Below are 27,313 nucleotides of genomic sequence, written 5' to 3'. Positions count from 1 at the left end.
GATAAAATGGTGGATGGTGCTGCCAAAGCATGCATCCAGTCTACGATATCACCAGCACACCATATTAAAATAAACAGACTGGACATTTTAATGACACTAACAGAAAGCAGTGACCACTAAGGGCCTCTTTCTCAGACAGCAGTGACCACTAAGGGACTCTTCCTCAGGTAGCAGTGACCATTAAGGGTCTTTTCCCCAGACAGCATTTACCATTAAGGGCCTCTTCTTGAGACATCAGTGACCACTAAGGGACTCTTCTTCAGGCAGGAGTGACCACTAAGGGACTTTTCTTCAGGCAGGAGTGACCACTAAGAGTCTCTTCTTCAACAGCAGTGACCACTAAGCGACTCTTCTTCAGACAGCAGAGACTACAAAGGGTCTCTCCCTCAGGCAGCAGCAATCACTGAGGGCCTCTTCGTCAGGTAGCAGTGACCACTAAGGGACTCTTCCTCAGGCAGCAGTGACCACTAAGGGACTCTTCCTCAAGTAGCAGTGACCACTAATGGACTCTTCCTCAGGCAGCAGTGACCACTAAGGGACTCTTCCTCAGGCAGCAGTGACCACTATGGGACCCTTTATCAGGTAACAGTGACTACTGCCCAATAACAAGGCCTTTCCTGGCCTCAAAACATTGCTGCCTTCTGCTGGTGACATTAAAGTGTCCTTTCTGTTTATCTGAACATAGTGTGCTGATGCATGTGACATTGCAATTCGCTTTGAATAGCACCCCAATGCTCTAACACAACACACTGTGGTGCATGTGCATTGTAACACTTCACAGCACACAGATGTGAATGATCTTTGAACTGCGGTGCGTTAAGAAAAGGTGGCATACAAGACCTTTGGTGCATTTCAACCCATTAAAAATAAAAGGACTTCTTAGCGTAAAACATGCAGTAAAGCAATACGCCGGTGTGGACAGGCTCTTAGTACCAGCACACGTAGCACAGTTTTCTGCTGTAGCTTTGACGCTCATTACCAGTTTTGCCTCATAGAAGTCTATTGTTTCCTGACCTCATGGAATGGGTTAAGCACTGTGCATTTCTCATTGCGTGATACATTATTTGGAAGTGCTGAATGCTGAGAACTTTAAGGTGGAACCCTAGAGAATGATATCCTGCCAAGAATAGAGCTGGGTAAGCCAGCTCAAATAGCTTACTCTTAAAATACAAATACCATTACAATTTTTGAAACCATTATGCTTGGATTGAAACCTCAGCTGTGTATTGCTTTTACTTTATCGCAGACTTGTCTGGAACTTATCAGTGCCCTGTGTATTAACTTGTCCTCAGAAAGGGGAGAGAAGGTTCAGAGAAGTGATAATCTTATCTCTGAAGACAAGCTAACAAGTCCAACAAACTCTACAGCGGCTGTGTATTCAGAATAACGGATGTAAAGCCTGCTGTCAAAGCAATAACAATATTTATCTAATGTTTAAAACCATCAAAGGGGAAGTATAATGGTTTCTGGTCAGATTTTATTTTGTTGAAAGTTTATATCCTGATGTTTCATATGATCTTCAATTTTAAAATATATTAAAAAATTAAAAATAAACATTTATTACAAGGGGTATTTGTGAGACACAATTTGCAAAAAATGCTAGGCTTTTTACAACAAAGTCTAGCAGTGATTACATTTTCTATGATACATGTGATACATCACAGAAAATCTTGTCACTGCTAGACTTTGTTGTAGAAAGCCCAGCATTTTTTGCACAGAGCAGCTCTAATCCGGGCCAAGCCGCACGTGAATGGACAAACAGAGCAGCGACTTGGGAGCGAGCCTGCTTGGGTGCCCCCATTGCAAGCTGCTTGCTATGGGGGCACTAGGCAGGAGGGGGGGACTGGATTGCTGGGGGACCCAAGAAGAGGAGGATCGGGGCTAGACAAAGTCTAGCAGTGATTACATTTTCTGTGATATATACACAGTTGAAAGTGATATTAAAGCCAATTTGTTTTTTAAATAGCATGTCATACTTACCTTCTCTGTGCAATAGTTTTGCAAAGAGCAGCCCCAATGCTCTTCTTCTCGGGTCACCCGCCGACGCTCCTGGCTCCTCTTCTTCTCCCACTGCCCCATAGCAAGCCGTTTAGCCCCACCCCCCGCTCCCTGATCACTGGCTGTGATTGACAGCAGTGGGAGCCAAAGAAGAGGCAGAGACACAAGAGAGCAGATTGCTGGATCGTGATCAGGATTAGGTAAGTATTGGGGGGCTGCATAGAATGCATGAAGATAAAAAACCTTCATCCCTTAGAGCCACTTTAATCATTTAAATTTCTATTCTGCATGTGTGTGTATAAATTGGTTTTGGATAAAGAAGGATTAAAGAATTAGATCCCTTGCTTCTCACCTGGGAAGATTCAACCTATTTGTCTCGGTGACGATTGTCACTGGGACAGAAACTGATGGGAAATCCAAAATTTCAGAGTTGTCATCTGAACATTAGGTGGAATAAAACCTTCCAATGAGAATAGTTGTTCCCGTGACAACTGTCTAAGTTCATTTCCCCTCATTTAAGAGAAATTACCTCTTACATCCAGTTGCATCCCAAAGGTAGAAAGTAAAGGGAAATCTTTCCTAAGAAACACGGCAGCAAAAATAATCTGGCAAATTTTTAAGCCTTTTTTACCATTAAAACTAACTAGAAAACTTTTGGCAATAGAAACACTGCTAGGAGAGTCATTATCAGTGTAATCCCCAGATTTTTATACTGGAGAAAACGGATTAAAAACAGTTACTAGATTAAAAAGTGATTGAAATAATAAAAATGTATCCTTGAGATATAGACACACACACCAAAAAACATATGGAAATTGAGTACAAATACAGGTAAAATGACAACATGCAGTACTGAAGTTGAGGATTCACACTTTAGACTAAATTTCCAATTTTATCACACCTCACCTCACTTAGCTTACAGTAAGTGTAAAAACTGCACTTATGTAAGTGTCTACAGCTGTTAAAAGTGTGTTGTTAGACTGTTGTCTTTGTTCCCTATCTCATCTATAGCAATGCACTCATAATGATGATGTACTTCAGTAACCAAAACCCATGTATACAGTAAAAAAATTACTAAAATCAATAAAAAAAAATGTATTTTTTTCTTAAATCTAAAGAGTAACTCTACTTCTGTTGAGAAAAAAAACATTCCCTCTGGGTGATCAATGTACATTGAAGGAATTATAACAACCTTGTTGCAGATTCCTACCTTTTGTTATTCTGAAGTAATCCCTGTATGTTCCACTGAGCCTCAGTGATGAGTGGGTCTAATGGGAGTGGTTTCATAATTATCTATCAGGTGTGCAGGGCTTTAATGAGGAAATCTTCTGGCCCTGCATCTCTTTAAACATGTTCCTACTGGGAGTGTGTCACCAAAAAATTACATTTTTTGCTGCAGGGGATGCCTGAAATCTGACTTAGTGCAGACTTCTGGGAAAAATGGTGAACCAATCACACAAGCAGGAAATGGTGTTTCTGGGTGTGGTCAGTACACAACTCCAGGTAGCCATATTGCACTGCAATCTCTGTAATTTTCAACACATCATTAAATGTACTTTAAAGTAGAACTGTTAAAAAACTAAAGGCAAACCTGTTTATCTCATTTTGGATACAGTAAGGCCTGGTTCATACCAGGCAGTTTGCTTTTGATTCGTTTCTGCTGTGCTTTTTGCAGTGCATTTTGTATTTTTTTTAAGATTTTGTTGTTTGTTTTTGGTCAATTTGTTGTTGGGCACATTAAAAAATGTAAAACACAAATTGCGCCAAAATCACAGTAAATTTGCGGAAAAAATGCACTACATGCTTTTCTGCAGCTTCTCTATTGAAATCTATTGAACCAAAAATGCACTGTTTTGTGTTTAAAAAAAGTCCCTGACCCTTTCCAAAAACGTAGCACCCGAAAAAAGCATAGATGTGAACATGTCCCATAGGAAACCATGTTAAATGGACTGTGGTGCGTTTTTGCAAAAAGCACTAATAAACGCATAGGTGTGAACCAGGCCTAAGGGAGGATTATAAGCCCTGTTTTCTTTTGCCATATGTGGAGAAATTTCCCATCACTTTCTGTCCCACAGCCAAAACAGGAAGTGAGAGGAAATCCTTCCAAAGTGAGGAAACCCCTAGCTGTCACCAAGATCATCAAAACTAGAGTCCCTATTGGAAAATGCCCCCTCTATTCCTGTTCTGGTGACAAGTCTAAATTTTGAGTTTTCTTTCACTCCAAGTGATAACAGTCACCAGGACAAACATAGAGGGTGAATCTAATTAACGGACAGCAATAAAAACCTGAAAGGTGTTCTAACACCTTTCCAATATAAAGGTAAAAAAAGCTTTGATTTTGTTATACTTTAAAAGTGGAGCTAAAATAAAAACAAAATGAAAAATCAACACAAGGGACACAACCTCCGGTCAGTTGGATGTGTCCCTTGTGCTAATTCCTCTTCTGTCAGTAGAGATCCACCTCTTTCCTTCACAACCCCGCTGTTCTAATCTTCTGGTATGGTGGGGATTAATACATTTATTGTGCTGTCAGAGGCTCTCATTAAGGGTGCCTGATTATGCCTCCCCTTTCTGCCCAGCTCCTCCATTCATAGATTCTACACTACAGCTTTTATGAATGAAACAAGCACTCTGAATGGAGGACTGGTGGATAATTGATAGGTCTGCCTCCTCCATTCATAGATGACGTTTCATTCATAAAAGCTATAGTATGGCTCCTATGAATGAGGAAGCTGGGCAGAAAGGGTACACATAGTCAGGCTCGCTTGATGAGAGCCTTTGACAGCCCCTTATTTGTATTAAAGTGGTTGCAAAGGCTCAAGGTTTTTTATCTTCATGCATTGTATGCAAGAAGGTAAAAAACCTTCTGTGCGTAACGGCACCCCGAGCCCCCCTAATACTTATCTGAGCCCCATCTCGATCCAGTGATGTGCACGAGAGCCTCAGCTCTCCCAGGTCTCCACCTCCTCATTGGCTGAGACAGCAGCAGTTGGCAATCACAGCCAGTGAGCCAATGAGGAGAACAGGGGCCAAGCCACGCTCTGTGTGTGAATAGACAAACAGAGCAGCAGATTGGGAGCGAGCCTGCTCGGGTGCCCCCATAGCAAGCAGCTAGACAAGAGGGGACTGGAGTGCTGGTGGGGGGACCCAAGAAGAGGAAGATCGGGGCTGCTCTGTGCAAAACCATTGCACAGAGCAGGTAAGTATAGTATGTTTGTTATTAAAAAGAAGAAAAAAAAAAAACCCTTTGAAACGTTAAAAGGAACATATATTGGTGCTTGTACTGTCAGATTGCTTGTTATAGCTTCTTCTTTGTAATTTCATTATATTTTATTCTATTTTCTGTTTGCTTATATTACTTTCTAATTTCTTGGAAAATAATAAAAATTACAATAATTAATAAAAAAAAGAACAAAAAACGAACCTTTAGGGCTAGTTTACACTTGCTTCAAAACAAGGTTTCAGACACGCTTTGTTAAAGCTCTCTGAACGCCAGTCAAATCTTCTCTCACTAAATAAAATGGTTAGCTTACAATCCTGTTTACACCTTGCTTTTGATTTGCTTCGGCTTTGCTTCAAAAATTATACCCCACGTCGCTTTAGTGCTGCTTCAAAGCTGCTTCAAAGCCTCCATAGAAGTCTATGGCAAAGCTTGCTTAAAGCACCTGCAGCTTTTGAGAAGCTTTACTTCTGCTTTAGTTTCGCTTTGTTTTTGAGAAATTGCAGGTATGAGATATCCACACACACACACACACACAGGGCATCTGTTAAGCTTCAACAAAGCTTCAAAAGAGCATCACCGAAGCATCACTAAAGCTTCACCGAAGCACCACCGAAGCTTCATCGAAGCACCACCGAAGCATCATAAAAGCATATTGAAGCGGTAGGTGCTTTAACCACTTACCCACTGGGCACTTAAACCCCTTCCTAACCAGACCAATTTTCAGCTTTCGGTGCTCTCACATTTTGAATGACAATTACTCAGTCATGCAACACTTTACCCATATGAAATTTGTGTCCTTTTCTTCCCACAAATAGAGCTTTCCTTTGGTGGTATTTAATCACCGCTAGGTTTTTTATTTTTTGCGCTATAAAAGAAAAAGACTGAACATTCTGTTAAAAAATGCATTTTTCTTCGTTTCGGTTATAAAATTTTGCCTATTAGTAATTTTTCTTCATAAATTTTGGCCAAAATTTATACTGCTACATATCTTTGGTAAAAATAACCCAAATCGGTGTATATTATTTGGTCTTTGTGAAAGTTATAGAGTCCACAAGCTATGGTGCCAATCTCTGAAAATTGATCACACCTGAAGTACTGACGGCCTATCTCATTTCTTGAGACCCTAACATGCCAGGAAAGTACAAATACCCTCCTTCCTTTTTGGAAAGTAGACATTCCAAGTTATTTAGAAAGGGGCATGGTGAGTTTTTTGAATTTGTCATTTTTTCCCACAATTCTTTGCAAAATCAAGATTTTTTTTTTTCTTTTTTTTTTCACATTGTCATATTAGCAGGTTATTTCTCACACACAGCATATGCATACCACAAATTACACCCCAAAACACATTCTGCTATTCCTCCCGAGTATGGCGATACCACATGTGTGAGACTTTTACACAGCGTGGCCACATACAGAGGCCCAACATGCAGGGAGCGCCATCAGGTGTTCTGGAGCATAAATTACACATCTAATTTCCTGACTACCCTTTTATGCCCCGTACACACGGTCGGACATTGATCGGACATTCCGACAACAAGATCCTAGGATTTTTTCCGACGGATGTTGGCTCAAACTTGTCTTGCATACACACGGTCACACAAAGTTGTCGGAAAATCCGATCGTTCTGAACGCGGTGATGTAAAACACGTATGTCGGGACTCTGAATGGGGCAGTAGCCAATAGCTTTCATCTCTTTATTTATTCTGAGCATGCGTGGCACTTTGTGCGTCGGATTTGTGTACACACGATTGGAAATTCTGACAACGGATTTTGTTGTCGGAAAATTTTATAGCCTGCTCTCAAACTTTGTGTGTCGGAAAATCCGATGGAAAATGTGTGATGGAGCCCACACACGCTCGGAATTTCCGACAACAAGGTCCTATCACACATTTTCCGTCGGAAAATCCGACCGTGTGTACGGGGCATATCACTTCTGAAGGCCCTGAAACACCAGAACAATGGAAATGCCCCCAAAATGACCCCATTCTGGAAAGTAAACACCCCAACGTATAATCTATGAGGCATAATGAGTCTTTTGAACATGTCATTTTTTTCGACAAATTTTTGGAATATGTGGAAAGAAAATGAAAACGCATTTTTTTTTAACACAAAGTTGTCCATTTATAAAATGTTTCTAACACATAGCATGTACATACTAAAAATGACACCCCAAAATAGATTCTCCTACTCCTCCTGAGTACGGCGATACCACATGTGGGAGACTTCCACAGTCTGGTCACATACAGAGGCCGAGTAGGGCTGGGTATGGCTGAGCACAGCTGGGTATGGCTGAGCATGGCTGGGTATCGCTGAGTATGGCTGAGCATGGCTGGGTACAGCTCGGTATGGCTGAGTATGGCTGAGTATGGCTGAGTATGGCTGACTACGGCTGAGTATGGCTGAGTATGGCTGGGTATCACTGAGTATGGCTGGGTATGGCTGAGTATGGCTGGGGGTGGATGGGATAGCTGAGCATGGATGGATGGATGGGTATTGCTGAGTATGGATGGCTGAGCATGGATGGGTGGATAAGTATGACAGAGGGATGGCGGAGCATGAATGGATGAGTATGGATGGATGAGTATGAATGGCGGGATGGATGAGCATTGATGGTGGGATGGCTGAGCGTGGATGGCTGAGCGTGGATGGCGGGATGGCTGAGCGTGGATGGCGGGATTGATGAACGTGGATGGATTAGCGTGGATGGCGGGATGGATAAGTGAGGATGGCGGGATGGCTGAGTGTTGATGGCGGGATGGCTGAGCGTGGATGGCGGGATGGCTGAGTGTGGATGGCTTATACAGAGGGATGGATGGCTGGACTTGTCACTGAGCAGCGCTGTGGGCACTACACATCCAGCCCACAGCACTGCTGCATTCGATCTCTCCCCTCTCTGCTCACACTGGACGGAGAGGGTAGAGAGGAACCGGATATCACGCCAGTTTATTTACATGTAATCGCTCCATCATTTGATGGAGAGATCACATGACAGTGGCCATTTACCGTGATCCGTGAAGCGCCGGGTCCGGTCACGGATGCTCCCATGTGTGTGCCCCAGGGGGCGCGAGGGAGTGTGATTCTGGGGTGACGTCATAGTACGCCCTCCCAGAGTTATCAAACCGCCCTGTAGCCATCATTCGGCTATGGGCCGGTTATTAAGTGGTTAATGTGTGTCGAAGCCGAAGCAAGTGTAAACGAGCCCTTAGGGCTCGTTTACACTTGCTTCAAAACATGGCTTCGGACACGCTTTGTTAAAGCTCTTTAAACACCAGTCAAAGCTCTTGTCACTAAATTAAATGTTTAGCTTACAGTCCTGTTTACACCTTGCTTTTGCTTGGTGCTTCAATGAGGCTTTGGTGGAGCTTCGATTAGGCTTTGGTGGAGCTTCGATGGGGCTTTGATGGGCCTTTGGTGGGGCTTTGGTGAGGCTTCGATGAGGCTTCAGTGGGGCTTCAAGTGAGCTTTGCCATAGACTTCTATGGAGGCTTTGAAGATGCTTTGAAGCCCCACTAAATCGACATGGGGTATAATTTTTTAAGCTAAGCCGAAGCAAAGCAAAAGCAAGGTGTAAACAGGACTGTAAGCTAACCATTTTATTTATTTACAGGAGCGTTGACTGGTGTTCAGAGAGTTTTAACAAAGCGTGTCCGAAGCCTTGTTATGAAGCAAGTGTGAACTAGCCATTAATGTGTGTTGAAGCCGAAGCAAGTAAATGAACCCTTACTGTCACTTTAATTCCCACTGCACCAGAGGATTATGGCAGTGGGGTTGGGGGAGGGAGGGGCATGGAAGGGAGATGATTTGTACTGATAGAAGAGGCATTAGCACAAGGGGCACATTACACACTTGTGCTGATTTTTTTCAGGTTTTTTTATTTTAGATACACTAAGGCCCCATACACACTATTAGATTTTCTGCAGATTTTTGTCTTCAGATTTACCAAAACCATGTAGTGCAAGGGCCTGCCTGATTACATACAAATTGAAACTCTTAAGGTTTGACCTCATATTAGATAGTTTTGGTAAATCTGAAGACAAAAATCTGCAGAAAAATCGAGTAGTGTGTATGGGGTCTTATGCCTCGTACACACGATCAGATTTTCCGATGGGAAATGTTCGATGTCAGGCTCTTGGCGGTAAATCCAACCGTGTGTATGCTCCATCGGACAATTGTTGTCGGACTTTGGCTAGCATGTTCTCAAATTTTACACGGACAAATGTGTGTTGTCGGATTTTCTGATCATGTGTACACAAGTCTGACAGACAAAAGTCCAAAGTACAAACACGCATGCTCGGAAGCAAGGACGAGCCGGAAGTGGCCGGTCTTGTAAACTAGCGTTCAGCGTCCCTTGTCAATTTTACATTGTATTTTTTTAAATGTAACTGCCTACTCCCAAACTGTCATTTGAAGAAAAACACATAGCCAAGTATTATTCTTCACAATTTTTTTATAGTGCATTAAAAAAAGAAAAAGAAAATTAGACATGCGATCTGCCAATAGAACTTAACCAAAAAGTGCATTCTATGCATCCAAAAATATAGAAAATATACCAAATCAAATCATTATTCAACCAAAAAAAATTAATGCCAAAGCAATAACTCCAAGGCCAATAATAAATAACACGTTATCTCCTCCGATTCCGCAACCTGGCTGGTTGGCAAACGACCGTTCAGTAACAAACTAAAAAAGTGTGAAATGGAAAGCGTGAAATGAAAAGTGTGAAATGAGAAGCGCGAAATGAGAAGCGCGAAATGAAAAGTGCGAAATGAAAAGTGCGAAATGAAAAGTGCGAAATGAAAAGTGCGAAATGAAAAGCACGAATCAACACTTACCAAACTTCTACTAACACGAAATTAGCAGAAGGAGCCCAAAGAGTGGCGCTAAAGAGCTGAAAAACAACGTAGTACGTCACTACGTTTGCAATTGTTGGCTAACAATTGTGTGCTGTGTGTATGCAAGACAAGTTTGGGCCAACACCCTTTGGACAAAAGTCCACGGTTTTGTTGGCCAACAATCCGATCGTGTGTACGAGGCTTTAGACTTTAAATATCTAACTTTGTCAAAAGACAAGTAAATATTCTAAACTGCATTTAGGTAATATGCTGTGATCTAATAACGTAATTGACCGTTATCTAACAGGAATGTAATATTCTAACTTCATCCTAGAGATTCACAGGTAAGGTATGGTAAGAACCAACATCATATATATACAGCGCTCACATCAGGATCATTTTTTTTTGTTCAATCAAACTGCCACACAAACAGCAATCCCTGGCATTTGTAAAGCCACGGACTGCTAGTAAGCTATCAGGCCAATGTAAAAAAGGTTAAAGCAGATGTTAGTGTCGGTGAAAAGGTGTTCCATGGCTGAATAAACTCACTTTATTGCGAATTCAATGTACCGTGTACAGAGTGACAATTGAAGAAGCTAATTTTACTCTGTGCAAGCACCATTAGCTATAGACTGCCTCGTGCATATTCTGCTTTCTAAAATGTAGCAGGCAATTCCGCTTTCAGCATCTACTACTCCTTATTTCAACAATTATTTAAGTTAATCATTTTAACCTATAAGGTTCCCTGAGAGTCTCGGCTCTGTTCATTTTCAAGGCTGTTTAAAAAAAGGAAAAAGAAAAAAAAATCTAATCGTGTAGAGAAAGGCGACGCAATCTGAGACAGAAAATGTCCTTTATGCCCTGCAGCTGTTTCTAGGAAATACAGGACGCAACACAATTACAATATTTAATCTATGCTACATGTTTACAGCACCATGTATTATGGAATGACACGCAGGCCACTGACAGAGCAATATCTGTACATAATGTATTTAAAGCCATATTTCAAAGCTTGTAACATGACTACATGCAAATGAATAAATCCTGCTTTCCAAATGTCACCGGCTAGGTGATTTCCAACCAGCCGGCATCATTTTACCCAGGCGGTGGAAGTAACGCAGTCAATCTCGGCTGAATTCTATCTCCCCTGATTCCTGCAGGGTCCCCGCAAGTTTATAAATTATATTCAGAGAGCTGTGCACAACAGCCCTTTTGGGAAGTGCTTTAATGAAAAAAATTCCCCGTGCCAAAGCTGCTGTTATGTTCTCGAGTAAGAAAGGTACAATCTGTTCTTTGCTGCATTTTAATTTCTCATAATTAACACTGTCAGGATGTACATCGGTGACAGAACATGGCCGCCTAACAACAGTGTCCCTGGTTTGATTTAACCCCCATGAGCTACGGTAACAAGGAATCGGAGAAAACCAGGCGCAAGCTCAGCAAATGAATTAAAAAATATGCTCTGTGATCTGATTTGACTTGATAACACATTCAATGCGTTTTCACCATGGAAATACAATGAGAAGCATTCCATCCAAAACCATCTTATATTTTTTAGGACTGACAAAAACTAAAATCAAATCGGATTGGTTGCTATCATTGCCATTTTTTGTATAAACTCAATTGTCCAAATTTAAAATAAAACAATTTTCCCACAGTGCATTTACAGCTCATACACTATCTTTAAAGAAATACTTCTTCTGCCCTGTACACACGGTCAGACATTGATTGGACATTCTGACAACAAAATACATGGATTTTTTTCTGACGGATGTTGGCTCAAACTTGTCTTGCATACACACGGTCGCACAAAGTTGTTGGAAAATCCGATCGTTCTGAACACGGTGGCGTAAAACACGTACGTTGGGACTATAAACGGGGCAGTAGCCAATAGCTTTCGTCTCTTAATTTATTCTGAGCATGCGGGGCACTTTGTGCATCGGATTTGTGTACACACGATCGGAATTTAACCGATCGGATTTTGTTGTCGGAAAATTTTATATCCTGCTCTCAAGCATTGTGTGTCAGAAATTCCGACAGGAAAAGTCCGATGGAGCCCACACACAATCAGAATTTCCGACAACACAATCCGATCACACAGGGCAATACAGCTGAATGAACTACACATATTATACCCTGTACACACGATCGCACATTTCGACAGCAAAATCCATCGGATATTTTCCGACAGATGTTAGCTCAAACTTGTCTTGCATACACACGGTCACACAAAGTTGGTCGGAAATTCCAAACGTCAAGAATGCGGTGACGTACAACACGTACGACGAGCCGAGAAAAATAAAGTTCAATAGCCAATGCTACTCTTCTGCTTGATTCCGAGCATGCGTGGCTCTCTGTGTGTCGGAATTGTCTACACACGATCGGAATTTCCACAAACGGATTTTGTTGTCGGAAAATTTTAGATCCAGCTCTCAAACTTTGTGTGTCGGAAATTCCAATAGAAAAAGTCCGATGGAGCCCACACACGGTCGGAATTTCCGACAACAAGCTCTGATCGCACATTTTCCGTCGTAAAGTCTGACCATGTGTACGCGGCATAAGAGGTGTTTTACCTGCCAGGAGAATATCTGTCTATCCAGTTCTGAAATATACACAGCTCTGCAACACAGCACAGTCCTGCCTTTTAGGGGACCTGATTCGTATCAGTTGCAATTTTTACCTAAACTGTCGTACACAGAGCAAATTCCCCACAATTATTCAAAATGCATTGGGTAGGGCCAACTTTACAGCTCTCCTGCCTATCCTTACCCAATGAATAGACATTGAAGGAGAAGCGGTACACCCATAAGCTCATCTTCCTGCCATTCTGCTCTCTCCTCCTATCAGCATGCTATTTGTTCTGCAACACACCTGGCTCCTTGTGCTGCTTCTGCCTCCTTGGCTAATACCAAGTCAAATACAGGTACTTACAGTGGTTGCATGTAAAACAATACATTTAACCGCTTCAGCCCTGGAAGATTTTACCCCCTTCCTGACCAGAGCACTTTTTGCGATTCGGCACTGCGTCACTTTAACTGGCTATTGCGCGGTCATGCGACGTTCCACCCAAACAAAATTGACGTTCTTTTTTTCCCCACAAATAGAGCTTTCTTTTGGTGGTATTTGATCATCTCTGCAATTTTTATTTTTTGGGCTATAAACAAAAAAGTGCGACAATTTTGAAAAAAACGCATTCTTTTTTACTTTTTACTATAATAAATATCCCCCAAAAATATATAAAAAAACTATTTTTTTCCTCAGTTTAGGTCAATATGTATTCTTCTACATATTTTTGGTAAAAAAATCACAAGAAGTGTATATTGATTGGTTTGCGCAAAAGTTATAGCGTCTACAAAATAGGGGATAGTTTTATGGCATTACGGACACATCGGACAATTTTGACACATTTTTGGGACTATTGGCATTAATTCAGGGATCAATGCTATAAAAATGCATTGATTACTGTAAAAATGTCACTGGCAGTGAAGGGGTTAACACTAGGGGGCGATCAAGGAGTTAATGTGTTCCCTAGTACGTGTTCTAACTGAAGGGGGGAGGGGACTGTGCAGGGGAGATGACAGATCGCTGTTCATACTCTGTATGAACAGACGATCTGTCTGTTCTCCCCTCAGAGTATCGGAAACTGTGTTTACACACACAGATCCCGGTTCTCTGTGTGGCAGCAGCGATCACGGGAGCCCGGCGGTGATCGTGACCGCCAGGCACTCACATCGGCTCGGGGGCGAGCGTGGAGCGCGCGTGCACCACCGAGGGGCCACAGGGCGAAGCTGCGTTACATAACGTCGTTTCGCCCAGCTGTGCCATTCTGCTGCAGTACAACTGCGGCAGCTGGTCGGCAAGTGGTTAAAGTGGTATTAAACTCAAAAGCAATCATTTATTGCATTGCAGCTTAGCAATTCTTATATATGATGTCTGCATTCATTTTTATTTTATTTTTATCTAGTTTTTCAGGCCAGAAAGTCTGTTTTGCAAAAGAGTAGGCTCTCCTGCACCTCCTGACATGGGTGCTTACAATGATCAGCTTTTATTTATTTATTCATATATTCAATGAACAGCTTTACCCAAAAGAAAAAAAACTGCTTGTGTAACTGCAGTGTTAGCTGGAGTTTTGCTTCAATTTGTTACTGTATCTTAATCTGCTAGTACATCAATGGCGGCCCGTCCATTAGGGGTGCTGGAGTGCCGCCCCCTCTATCCATGGCTGGCACCCCATGCTCTATCCATGGCCGCTATTTTGACAGGACACCCCTCATTCATGCGTTCGGCCCCTTTCAGGATGCAGGGCGCATAAATAATAATAATAATAGGGTGTTTTTTTAAGCACCTGATTAGAGCCAGAGGCTCTAATAGGCTTTAAAATAGGGTGGGCTTGTGACGCAGAGCATTGCGCCAGGAGCCCACCCAGGTGTTACAACAGCAAATTAATATTCGCTATTGAAACACTGATCCTCAATCCAGCCACTCAGAAGCAGGTCTGAGACCCGTTTTCCAACTGGTCGAAAAGAGAAGCGTCCCAATTGGCCGCTGAGGAGGGAGGAAACAGAAGCTGCCGCAATGCCCATGGAGAGCAGGGGAAGGAAAAGCTATTGCCGCTCCCACCTCCGCCTGCCTATCATAGATGGGGTAAGTGCACCAGATGGGGGTGTCACTGTTTGCTGCCCCCCAAAAAAATTACCACTGGCCTGCCACTGTAGTACATATAACACTCCCTTCCCCATAAACTAACAATGCTGCTGTGGGGGCATGCTAATACATGAGGTGTGTTACTAACGAAATCACCAGGTAAAAATGGAGGGGAAAAAGCCTAAAAAATAGAAAACAAATGCAGCCACCAGATGTAAATGATTGGTAAGCTTCAAAATATTACAGTTTTGGTTTTAATATGCTATTGGAATATTGGCAGGCATGCTTATGTGGTTGATAGATAGGGAAATATCATTTTTCTCCTTTGAAATTGTTCATCTACCATCTAACATTTATAGGGAATAAAAAAGCTATACAGTAACTGTTATAATAGTCTTCAAATCACAATCAACTTCTCTCCTCACATGAAAGATACATTTTATCATTCCCAAAAGGTTTTACAGTCTGCAAAGTAGGTGAAAAATCCTGATTCTGTGTATGCAAGACAAGTTTGACCCAACATCCGCTGGAAAAAATCCATGGATTTTGTTGTCGGAATGTCCGAATAATATCCGACCATGTGTGCAGGGCATAAGACTAGATCCACACATGAGGGTTGGGAAACACATGCTAATCAGTCATTCCTAATGGAACCCCCACGGATCAGAAATGGTGTCACATTTTTGGGTGCGATGTTCCATGCAGCCACGTTCTGAAAAAAGGGTCAGGGAATTTTTGTCCACATTTCCGGCAAGTAAAGCAGCCCATTCAAATAAATGAGCTGCTGTGCCCATGCAAACACGAGCTGCGCCACCTGCAGAAGTGTGAACCCGGGCTAAATTCAACATTATTCTTTCTTTCTAATAAAGATTTTCTTAAAGCAAACCTAATGTTTGAGATTTGATTTCATATAAGTAAATGCATACTAAGTAATGTGTGGATTGCTTTTCAGATGCGCTTGATGTTGCCTCCTCATTGCCTGTTTTAACATGTAAATGCTACACGACCATGCTGCAACTGCTATCATTACATGTGGTTGCAGGGTAATTGCCTACAAATGTGATGAGGGTATCATTTTTGCCATTGGCTGCTTTTGCAGCCTAAAAGAGAAGTATGGGAATGCTGTTTTTTTTAATCATACTTACCTAGGTGGATGCAGCATCAGATCAATACTACAGCTGTCCCCTGCCGGCTCTAACACTGAGAACCGAGCGATCAAACGATTGCTCGATTCTCAGAGCTCCGTGAGCAGAGAGCTGGAGTGCTGGGCTGTGGAGGGAGCGACAGGCTCAGGTTCTCAGCGGCTCGCTGAGAGCCTAAGCCGGGTGCCGGTCCAGGCATGCGGGCGGATATACGAACTTTCTGAGCCTGGACCGGCTCTGTGATGTCAGCCAACAGGCCGATGTCTGCTGAAAATGGGTCACAGGAGTGCAGAATGAACTGTGACCCAAACGAGCTTTGGTTGTACTTCTACTTTGACGGGGTGGGGCTATAAAAATGCAACTCAACCACCTGCTTTTATAATTCCCGATCAAAAGTGTAAATAAGCCCTAAGTGTAACATTTGCAAGTATGTTTTAGGCTACATACACTAGCCTCCTGTGTTTGATTGGCGTTGAAGAACCAACCTTCTAAAGCTTTTTTTTTTACCTCTGAGACTGTGTTCCTTGTTGGAGCTGAAGCCTATGCCTGTGACAACTGGTACCCTCAGCGTGAGATCATTGTGCCGTTGCACTCCTCCGCATTCTGAGAAGACCCCATTGCTGGACAGCCAATTCGAAGTGTCTATGTCACCCAGACAGCGACTCATTAACCTGAAGAACACCCCTCCCACCCACCTCTGAAAAAGAGAGAAAGACCCAGTGTATCAGGTGACCATTGATTTAGGTGTTTTGGGTTTTGATTAGCATATTTTTTGGCTGCAGTGGCAGGTTGGGGGGGGGGGGGGTAAATAACAAAATCTTCAGCAAGCCTAGTCCATGGATGAGGGCTATGGTTCGACCTGCTGGCCGTTACAATTCATATTATTCTTCTTTTGTAGGGTGCTTTTTGTTTACTTTTTTATTTTTTTTAGCAACAAAGTCACTCCTAATTTTTTGCAACAGAGTCACTTAAAAGGCCTTGAGTTGCTTTCTTTATAAAAGAAAAAGGTTAGTCTGTTTATGATAAGAAGTTTAATCTATTTCTACAAAAATGTTCTGCTAAAAATATATGACTCTGTTCTTTTATAGTAGAAAGAAAAATTCTAAATCTGTCAAGATGACAGTCTTGTCATAGCATAGTGAATCCTGCTGATTAAGGTATGTGTCAAGCATTGTCGTACTACCCTGCCGCTCTCAATTGGCCATACTCAGTGAAAATAGGTGGCAAAGCTCCATGATTTCACTTCCTTTCTCAACATGAGATACAACCACTCATCTGCTCTTCCCCTGAGCACTGACAGAGTCCTGATCTAAAAGATGTGTGATGGAACACCCACAGGTTCTAATACCAACAATTGCTGCAAGAATAAAAGAATACAATCTACAAGGTATTAAAAGACAGCTCTGTGAAGTCTACAAATCTTTCTGCTACATCTTTCAGACAGTCATTCATCATAAAAGCCCCCAACCTGAAATAACCATTATCCCCTGAGTCCTACAAGTCCCCCCCCCCATGCACAGAGTGTGGTATGTTCTTACATGCGCCTACTAATATGTAACATAATCTTGAAACCAGAAATTGTTTAGCACACTGGACAAGATCTCTACAAAATTCTTAAAGGAGAACTTCGGGGGAACATACCGTACACTTTCATGTAAATATATTCCTCAATTGCCTTTAAGTGTATAAATCCACTTTGTGTGCACCATATATCAATAAATATAATAAATATTATGTTGTAAAAGTAGCAGTGAAATAGTCGCTGTGCTGTACATAGCTTGTGCAGAAATCTGAATGGTTGTTAGAATTAATGATTTTTGTCCATTACTATTACTCTTGCACTGTCTTATTTAAAGCTGAAGTCTACAGATTACAGAATACAAAATACTTTATTATTCCCAAAGGGAAATTGGGAAATTGTTATGACACAGACATACTTAACAGACAACACAAGATCACAACAATAAACTGAACAAAATGCAAAAACACAACAAAATTACCAATAACAGCCATTAACACCAAATAACAAAATTAAAACTACACTACAAATAAAACATCCATACAATTAAAATACAACATAGAATAAATAACACAGATTAAAATAACAGGAAAAATCTCAAATACAAATAATACACCACTTTCTCTAACACCACCCCAAATAATAACCAACACAATACCAGCATACTATAAAAACAACACAAAATCCTGATCATAAACCAGAATTAAATCTTCACCTCCAGCCCTCACAGAAAATAATTATATATCTTGTTAGTCACAGGTAAAAAACACTGTTGTAAAAGACTCCAATTCTAATCCAACAACATCACTGTCCTTGCAAATCAGTTTGTTGAATCTGTTGGTGTCAGACACCCTAAGCCTGCTTCCCCAGCATTCCACTGCATACAGGAGAGTGCTGGCCACCAAAGACTCCTAAAACATCTTGAGCATCGTCTGGCAGATGAACGACCTCAGTCTCCTCAAATAGTAGAGGCGGCTCTGGCCCTTCCTATAGAGCACCTCAGTGTTCTTGCTCCAGTCCAGCTTATTATTTATGTGCACCTCCAGATACTTGCAACTCTCTACTACCTCCACATCCACTCATCGAATGGAGATTGTGGTCACTGGTGGCTTCCTCTTTCTGAAATTCACAACCAGCTCCTTTGTCTTTGTCACAATTACGTACAGATGATTAACCTCACACTATGTTAAAAAAGTTCTCCACCACAGTCCTATACTCCGTCTCTTCCCCATCCCTGACACATCTCACTACCGCAGAGTCATCAGAAATCTTCTGAAGATTGCAAGACTGTCTAGTAGCAGAAATCAGTGGTTTAGACAGTAAAAAGAAAGGGGGAGAGAACTGTCCCCTGTGGAACCCCAATATTGCTGATCACCCTATCTGACACAGATCTGATCACCCTATCTGTCTTGCAAACGCACATACTGCGGTCTTCCTATGAGGTAGTCTATAATCCATGACACAAGGGAAACATCAACCTGTATTGCTGCTAGCTTCTCGCCCAAAAGATCGGGCCTGATAGTAGCAAAAGCACTGGAGAAGTCAAAAAACATCTCCCTCACAGTGTTTGCTGACTTATCCAGGTGTGCATACATGCGATTTAGCATGAAAATTATAGCATCCTCAACCCCCAGTCTTGGCTGGTATGCAAACTGCAAAGGGTCTAAAAATGTACTAACCATGTGTCGTAACTGATCTAAAACAAGTCTCTCCAGGGTCTTCATGATGTGGGAGGTCAAAGCCACTGGTCTATAATCTTTGGAGCCACAAGGACATGGTATCTTTGGCACAGGGACAAGACAGGATGTTTTCCACAATACAGGGACCTTTCTTAGGCTCAAGGTAAAGACCCATTGAAGAACACTCCCTAGCTGGTCTGCACATACCCTAAGCACCCTGGGGCTAACTCCATCAGGGCCTGCTGATTTTACTGCCTATACAAACCTATAAAAAAATGGTTAAGTTCATCTGCTTAAGACCTGTAATGGTTCTCATGCCACTCCAGACCTATCTCACTTTGCTTTGCTGGAGTTTCCACTGCAGCTTTATCCTATATTTCTCCTTAGCCTCTCTAATCTTTATCCTCAGGTCCCTCTGAATAATTTTTGACTCCTCTCTAAAAGCCATCTTCTTGGAGTTAGGAATATCCTTCATATGCCTAGTTACCTATGGTTTATTATTTGAATAACAACAAACAATTCTTGTTGGAACAATAGAATCTACACAGAAATGAATATAATGTGTTATGCACTCAGTAAGCGCATCAATGTCCCTTCCATGTGGCTCACAGAGTGCATTCCAATCTGTTGCCTTAAAACAGCCCCACAATAACTCAAAGGACTCCTCAGACCATATCTTTACTGATCTGGTGGCCACAGGTTATCTCTTAACCATAGGCCCATAACAAGGATCTGATCTGCCCAAAGGTGGAAGAGAAGAGCTATATGCATTCTCCACATTGGCATACAGCAAATCCAGGGTCCTATTCACTCTAGTTGGGCAGCTCACAAACTGTGTGAAGTTAGTCAAGGTTTTTTCCATGGTGACATGATTAAAATCACCTGAGATTATGATAAGGGCATTGGGATGCTTGGTTTGAAGTTTTGCAATAACACTGTCTAGGTGTGATCTTTATTACATTGCTCCAGGTTGGACCAATCTTAGTATGCACATCCCATGCCTGATGGACCATTGTGGATGATGACCATCACTATAGTAGTCGTTGCTACTACAGTGATAGCAGAAATCTTCTGGGTCATGTGCCAAGCAGCTTCTCTTCTGCACACTGCCCACAGGGGATTGTTAGCTTGGCATTGGTGCCATTTACAAAACAGCTTGTATTTTTGTTTAAGAATACAAGGTGTTCTCTAATTGGATGAGGTGGAGAAGTGGGGTAGTGATGCCATTATATCCACCTTGTTACTGCATACCACTACTGTTTACACAGTTCTTAAACCAACTGTAAAGTTTTACAATGTTGTTAATAGTGGTGTAATTACTAAGTATGTTTAGCCAAGTTCTTCAGTAAAACAAAGCCTGAGTGAGGATTTTGTGTACCCTTTAACATGTTCCTATAACAGATGGCTCAAAAAGAGACAGAGGCTGGAAGCACCATATGTGTCTAACACAGCTAATAATATGGACAATCCATATGAATGAGATGTAAGCTTTATTCACATTTAAATTATTGCCAAATGAGGCAGATTTTGTGGTCTATGCTATACTTATTGGAATTTAAAAAAATAAACATTTTTGGACGACGTAAAAAATGTATACTTTGATATCTAGTACACTATATTGTCAAAAGTATTCGGACACCTACCTTTACATGCACATGAACTTTAATGGCATCCCAGTCTTGATCCGTAGGGTTCAATACTGAGTTGGCCCACCCTTTGCATGAGCTTTTTTTAGAAGTTTTATTTAGAAGTGACCCTGTGGTGAAAGTTCTACAGCCTTTCAGAATATCTTAATTTTTTAAGTCTTTCAAACATTGACTGCTTGTATAGCCCTGGCTGGCAGCCTCTAAAAGGCACAGGAGCCAGAAAACTTGGGCATTGCAGCCACACTGTTCCCCGGGCCTTTGATTGAAAGGCCTGTATGAGGAAACAGGGAAGCCGGAGGACTCTGACCGATAGCATCTGTGGCCTAGACCTAATCCCTGATATGCACTGAGAAAAAAAACAGGAACTCTACAAAGGAGAACCTTATGGCCTCTTTCACAAGGCTTTCCGATCAGGTCCGCCTGTCAGTTTTTCCGGAGGACCTAACCGGACCACCCATTCACTCCTATGGAGCGGCGGATGTCAGTGGTAACATGTCCACTGACACCTGCTGCTATCCGATCCTGTCTGTGAAATCCAGACGGATTGAGAACCTATTTTTCATCCGTCTGGCGGATCGGATGGGATCAGATGAAAATGGACAGGCGGTCCGTTTTCATCCGATCTCCCCAAAGAGGAGAGCGGGGCTCTGACAGGTCTTTCTCAGCACAGTGAGCGGAGACAGACCTGTCATCCGCCTGTTCATCGGGGATCAGCGGATCGATCCCATGCTGAGCAAGCGGACAAGTATGTGTGAAAGGGGCCTGAAAGTTACAGCATTATGGGGTAAGACATATAGAGAATATTTTCTATTTTTCTAGATATTCGCCTTAGAAAGTATAAGTTTGTAAAATAAGTTGGTTTTAGCCATTTATTTTTTCAAACACATTAAAAATAAAATATAAAAATAGTAATACTAATAAGTGAATGATACTGAGCTGAATCTATCCCTGACCATCCAAGGAGTCTTACTGCTCCAACTGACATTTGCAATCTATGTACAAAAATACATTTATAAAACAGAAATGATAAATAACAGAACTATAACAGTTTGGGTAAATTTTATTTTATTTTTTAAAGTTAGTATTTAAGCTTATGCTTTATGTCTTTTTTTAATGTACACAAACACATAGAGCATTATGGATATTCTAAATATAGGAATAACAGCAAAAGTTGTTTCTGTTCAGACTGAAACCTAATAGGGAACTAACTGAACAGTGCAGGTTAACAATGTAATGCCCCGTACACATGGTCGGAGTTTCCGATGGAAAATGTTCGATGGGAGCTTGTTGTCGGAAATTCCGACTGTGTGTAGGCTCCATCGGACATTTTCCATCGGAATTTCTGTCACACAAAATTTGAGATCTGGATCTCAAATTTTCCGATAACAAAATCCATTGTCATAAATTCCAATCGTGTGTACACAATTGTGATGCACAAAGTTCCACGCATGCTCAGAATCAAGCAGAAGAGCCGCACTGGCTATTGAACTTCATTTTTCTCGGCTTGTTGTACGTGTTGTACGTCACTGCTTTCTTGACGTTCAGAATTTCCAACAAGATTTGTGTGACCGTGTGTATGCAAGACAAGTTTGAGCCAAAAAAATCCATGGATTTTGTTGTCGGAATGTTCGATCGTGTGTACGAGGCATAAGGGTTCATGCACATGTAAATTTGTGGGTATTTTATTTGCGTAGCATAACTTTTTCAGTCCTTTCCTGTGCTTGGGGAGCCACAGTTGGCACATAAAACCTGCCATTCTAGTGGAGGTTTCACATTTTGGAAACGTAGTACACACAAATTTAGGTAAACGCTGATGCAAGCAAGCATGGGCATTTACAGCCATTCACCTAAATGGCAGGCTGTACATGGAAACTGCATACCTGCCAACTTTTTGAGATGGGAATAAGGGACACCTATTAGCAAAAGTATGAAGACATGGAACTTGCCCCCTGCCACACACCCCTTAAAGGAGAATTATACAAAAAAAATGATTAGTTAAACCCACAAGTGCTTTTTTTTACCACTACTATTTCTTTATACTACTGGCTTTTGAAATTTACAAATGCAGCCATTTAGAAATTGGATGAGAGGTTTAGCACGTGGAAAAACTTTTTGAAAGATAAAAAGTGCATTTTATATGCAACTATATAGATTAGACCAAAACGAGGGACAAATAAGGGGGAAAGAGGGACAGAGGGACTTTGTTCCAAATCAGGGACAGTGCCTTGAAATCAGGGACAGAGCTATGCAACTGCGGCATGAGAGAGCACTGGGAAGTTTATGTGTGGCATATAAAGTGCCTAAATATGTCCTTGTGCATGAACCCTAAAGAAGGGGTGCAATATTTCATATTTACCTAATTTATAGAAAATAAGTACGTTTTAAAAAACATTATACAATTCCTTAAATAGCTGTGGAAAGAGGGTGGAGCTGCCAACTCAGAGGCAGATCTTACTGCCAGAATGCTTTAGAAACATAAGAATCCAAGGGATATTTCAGCAATCCATCTAAACAGAAATCTCCATTTTTGACAAAATTGTTATTTAAAAATGAGTGATTCAGAACTACTCTATCAGCCCTGGAACAGCTTCCTTTTCACATTTTGTTCCTGCATTCCAGATACATGTGAGACATTACCAAGTATCCGTTTCCATTGCTTTGCTCTTCTTTCGTAGATGAGCTGTCCTTAACTTGAACCTGTCATTAAAAATTAACTTGCACTAATCTAATAGAGCGTGTTATTTTCATCTATGCATTGCACTGCAGAAATATTTCTAATTGGGAGGGTCTGAATTGGAACAAACGTGACTGCAACAACCTGGTTCCATCAAACTGTTGCATCATACGAATATGCCATATTTTAAAGGGAAAGTATAATAGTTTGGGGTCAATTTTTTTTATTTAATTTTTTATGTTTTTAAATTGTTGCTATATATCAGTTTTTCTGCAACCTTTGTTTTACAAAAAAAAAAATTCAATGCATAACAAAGCATTTCCAGAGCACTATGGATCTTTTAAAGAGAATGTGCATCAGTAGCACCTTGTCTTGCAGCTCACTTTATTTAATTGAAACTGTAGGCTGGGCCTTTATTATTGGGTTAAGACTATATGAAAACATGTTCAACTGTGAGCGTACAAAACTTGCACAATATATTAGTACACAGAACAATATTTGTGCATCACTATGCATTTAAAATCCAGGTAAATGCATGCATTTTACTTGTGTTTATACTGTATGTGTTAGTGCATGCTTTTTTTTTTAGGCATGTATTATGCAAATTATGTTAGGAAAATTGAAAAAAGGGGAATTACAATGGTGCTGATGTGTTAAAATCACACGAAAAGTGTAAAAAAAAAGTTTTTTTGTATTGCACTTCATTCCTATGTCCTAAAAATGTACTGTATTTAGTACTTCACAGCTATTGTAGGTGTCTGCAGTAAGGCATAAACTCTTGTACCTCTTTTCCTCACTGAAGTAAATATATTGGCAACAAAAACTAATGAATGCTGCCCCTTTTCTTGTTGCGAAAAAAATCACAAACTAGTAAAGGGCACTACAAGGTCCAGCTTCCTCAAGCAGTCAATCAAATTGTGCCAAAAGTGTAATGGACAAGGGCCAATTCCACATAACAAGGTTCCTGCAGCTTGCCAATTAGATCTGGGGAGAACCAAAAAGCTCAAACAACAAGAAGAACCGCCCCCAACACCGCCCCATCTCTCACTAGCACATAGGGAGTTGCACAAGGCAGAGTGTAGAATGCAGGACACTGGGCATTGGCAACTTCTCTGACAGCTGTCAGAATCTGACCTTCTCCTTTCTGGCTAGAGGTTATACACTGCTGACATGCATTGACAGCCCTGCGGTGGTTTTGTTTTCTATCTATGCTGGATGTCAAGATTTTAACATGTGAGTGTACTATTTTTATTGTTGAATAAATTCAATTTGTAATACCAATGAAGATCCCACGCTGCTATCTTCTTCTTCTTGTTTGCATGATGCCTTGAACTTTTCAAGTCTTGCGATAGAGTCCACACAGTCATGGAGACACTCCCAGGTCTTCTGGCTGACAAGTGCATTGGTGGACTCCACTAGTTCACTCATAAGCCTGCTTAGTAATGTCCCCAACAATTCACTGATACTCTATTGCTATTAATGCTGAGCCAGAAGAAGGGGCCAGTTTACTGTCCTTCAGCCTTTAGGTGGGCTGGTCTATTACCAGTGGGAGTAAACAATGCCCAATCTTTGGTATTAGGGGGAAAAATAATTGGTGTCACTGGGTGGAATTTTGCCCCATTTTTGTTGCCAGTGGAAGGAACTATGCCTCATCATTGGTTTCACTGGCAAGAATGGTGCCCCATTGTTGGTGTCATTGGCAGGAATTATGCCCCATTGTTGGTGTCAGTGGCAGGAATTATGCCTCAAGGGCCGTATAAAGGCAAGCAAAGGGCTGCCTCTGGCCCCAGGGCCACAGTTTGGAGACTACTGCTTTAGATCACCATATTGTGACACATTGGCTCGTGTTTTTTCCTCCTCTAAGCCAACAGTGCCCGTGGAAGTCCAAGGGATATGCCTGTACAGAGATGTTTAAGGACTTTAACTATTTTGTAGCTAGTGCCCCAATTCTACAGTAAGGTTATTCTTTAGTCTGCCTTGCTATGGAAGGCATTTAGAAAGGAGGAGGAGCTGAAAACGCTGGCAGGGGACCCCAATGGTGGAGGGAAGGGACTGCTCTGCGCAATACCATTGCACATAGTAGGCAAATTTAAGATGTTAATTATTTTAGAAAAAAATGAAAACTTACAATCACTTTAAAGAAGGACTCCAGCTTTTCCACCCCAAAATAATGGATGCAATTTACATGCAATTGAATCACAGCCCCAATGTCAGTCTGTGAGCAACTTACCTCCTTTAGCAGTATATAGCAGGCTTCTGAGTCTTTGGTGTCACTCATATCAAAGCTCTCTGACTTCCTGTTTCCTTCCTTTTCCAGTCCTGAAACTACATGTCCCATCATCCTTTGAGGCTCTGTAGTTTCAGGGCAGGCTATGGGAGTCACTTCTAATACCAGTTCTGGGAGTTGATGTGGGTGGGTCCTAGGGTGTTTCTGGGCCTTCATGTGGCTGGCAAAAGGTGTAAATGTGTCATACCTCCTCCTGTGTCATTCCTATCTTCAAGTGTGCCAAAGAATAATGGCTTTACTGCAAGACTACAGAGGAAGGGCAGCGAGAGTTTATTATGAAGGTGTTTCCTTTATATGTAAATTAATCACTTCACAGAGAGCAGGGCTCAGGGAGGGCAGGATTTGAGGGGTGGGACTCTCCCGTTCACACTGGCAAACATATTTAACTGGTCAGGATTGATTTCTAAGTATGATCTATTAAATCCTGCCCAGCAGCAGCACAGCTAGCTCCCATATCAGGCTGTGTATGAAAGTGTTTCCTTCTTAAATAATGTTGGGATCTGTGAGGAGATACTTGGCAGGTTTGGACTCTTTCTGTAGGTGTGGCTGGGTGGGATTGTATGCTAATTAACATGTATTCCATTCCACCCACTATCAGAGCTGTGAAGGAAGTTACATCATTTGGGGGGGGGGGGGTATATATCTAGCTGCTGCAGGAAGTGGCTGTGGAAGGAACAGAGTGCATCAGCAGGATATATAGAGTGTCACATGATACAAAGCCGCAACTAATCCCAGAATATCAGGGGATCTGCAGACAACAAAGCAACATGGTACAGAGGTATGATCTATCCTGGGATTGATCATTCCTTTCAGTTCTAGTGCAAAGAAAGTTGGAGTTTAGCTTTAAATACAGACACCAACAGTCCTCTGTCTGTAGACATATACTCAGGGTTTGGAAATTGTTCCCTGGAAATTGTCCTTCTTGGAAATGGTTTTGTTAAACATATTAAAAAGCATGTTAAAATCAATTTTTTCACATATGTAAAGTTGGGCATTGCAAGTAACTAGGTCAGGCAAAAAGCTTCAGTAATTAACTGTCCCTAGAAATGATTTTAAAATGTCAGCTGACAATATACAATGCATATGTATGCGACAGATTATGACGACCTAGTTTGAGAGTCATAAATTGTTTGCCCTAAAACAAAGTGTCAATAGCATAACTGGAAGGGAAAAGACAGGAATTCCCAGGATTCATCACAATATAATTGTCTCCTAAGTTACAAGAGAGCACTGCCGTTTAATGCCTCCCTCTAGAAATGTCAGTATTTCAATATCTATCTCTAGACCTGCATTAAATCAGTAACTGTGAGCTATATCAGCTGTTTGTGGAATATATAAGTGAGAAGCTGGCCATACCTCACTGGCATTTTTCTGCTGTGATGACTTCCTGAAAATATTCCCAGTCTGCCATCAACCTATTCATTAGCTGCTGACAGTTTTGAAGCCTGAGGCATTTAACATTTGGCATATGCATGTAAAGATGTAGTTAAGGATACTGTACCTTCTGGATTTAATGAATTAGTGTCACAATGCGACAAACATGGCTTTCAGAGTCTTTTCTTCTAACAAGGCTGACTCCTTGTCTGGTCTTTTAATAGGGTGGTTTTGCTATTTACTCAGAGCTCACAGATTTAACACATACCCATTGCTATAGATACAGAATGACCAA

General features: G+C 41.5%; 1 protein-coding gene across 2 annotated transcripts in view; it reads right to left on the bottom strand.

Moving 5' to 3' along the window:
• Positions 1-27,313, bottom strand: part of AFF2 (ALF transcription elongation factor 2) — a 976,027-nt gene that overhangs the window by 815,381 nt on the left and 133,333 nt on the right. The gene's annotated exons all lie outside the window — the stretch shown is intronic.

Source organism: Aquarana catesbeiana, linkage group LG09 (assembly GCF_042186555.1).
Source record: "Aquarana catesbeiana isolate 2022-GZ linkage group LG09, ASM4218655v1, whole genome shotgun sequence".
Taxonomy (NCBI): domain Eukaryota; kingdom Metazoa; phylum Chordata; class Amphibia; order Anura; family Ranidae; genus Aquarana; species Aquarana catesbeiana.
The sequence above is the reverse complement of the archived record's forward strand: the minus strand, read 5'-3'. Positions and strand labels throughout refer to the sequence as shown.